Source organism: Fukomys damarensis, unplaced genomic scaffold, assembly GCF_012274545.1.
Source record: "Fukomys damarensis isolate Sample0158 unplaced genomic scaffold, DMR_v1.0_HiC HiC_scaffold_26, whole genome shotgun sequence".
NCBI classification, from domain to species: domain Eukaryota; kingdom Metazoa; phylum Chordata; class Mammalia; order Rodentia; family Bathyergidae; genus Fukomys; species Fukomys damarensis.
In genome coordinates, this window is record NW_022900938.1 from 33,402,613 (window position 1) to 33,402,976 (window position 364).

Below are 364 nucleotides of genomic sequence, written 5' to 3' on the forward strand. Positions count from 1 at the left end.
GGTTTTTTGAGACAGGGTCTTACTACATAGTTGAGACTGACCTGGAACTCACTATGTAGCCCAGGCTGGTCTCAAACTCACAGCAATCCTCCTGCCTCAGCCTCCCAAGTGCTGGGATTACAGGCATGCACCACCACACATGGCTTTGGAGTTCATACTTTAAAAGTATAATATATAAATAAAATCTTCCAAAATTTTAGTTTACAGTATAATTTCCATGAAACAGAATTTCTGAGTCTAAAGCTATATGCACTTGTGACTCTGACTAAAACTATCAAATAGCCATCTGTACTAAAATGAACTATTTTGTGCACACAAAAATACACAAGTGCCTGTTTATCCCAAATGTTAATACACTAAATTG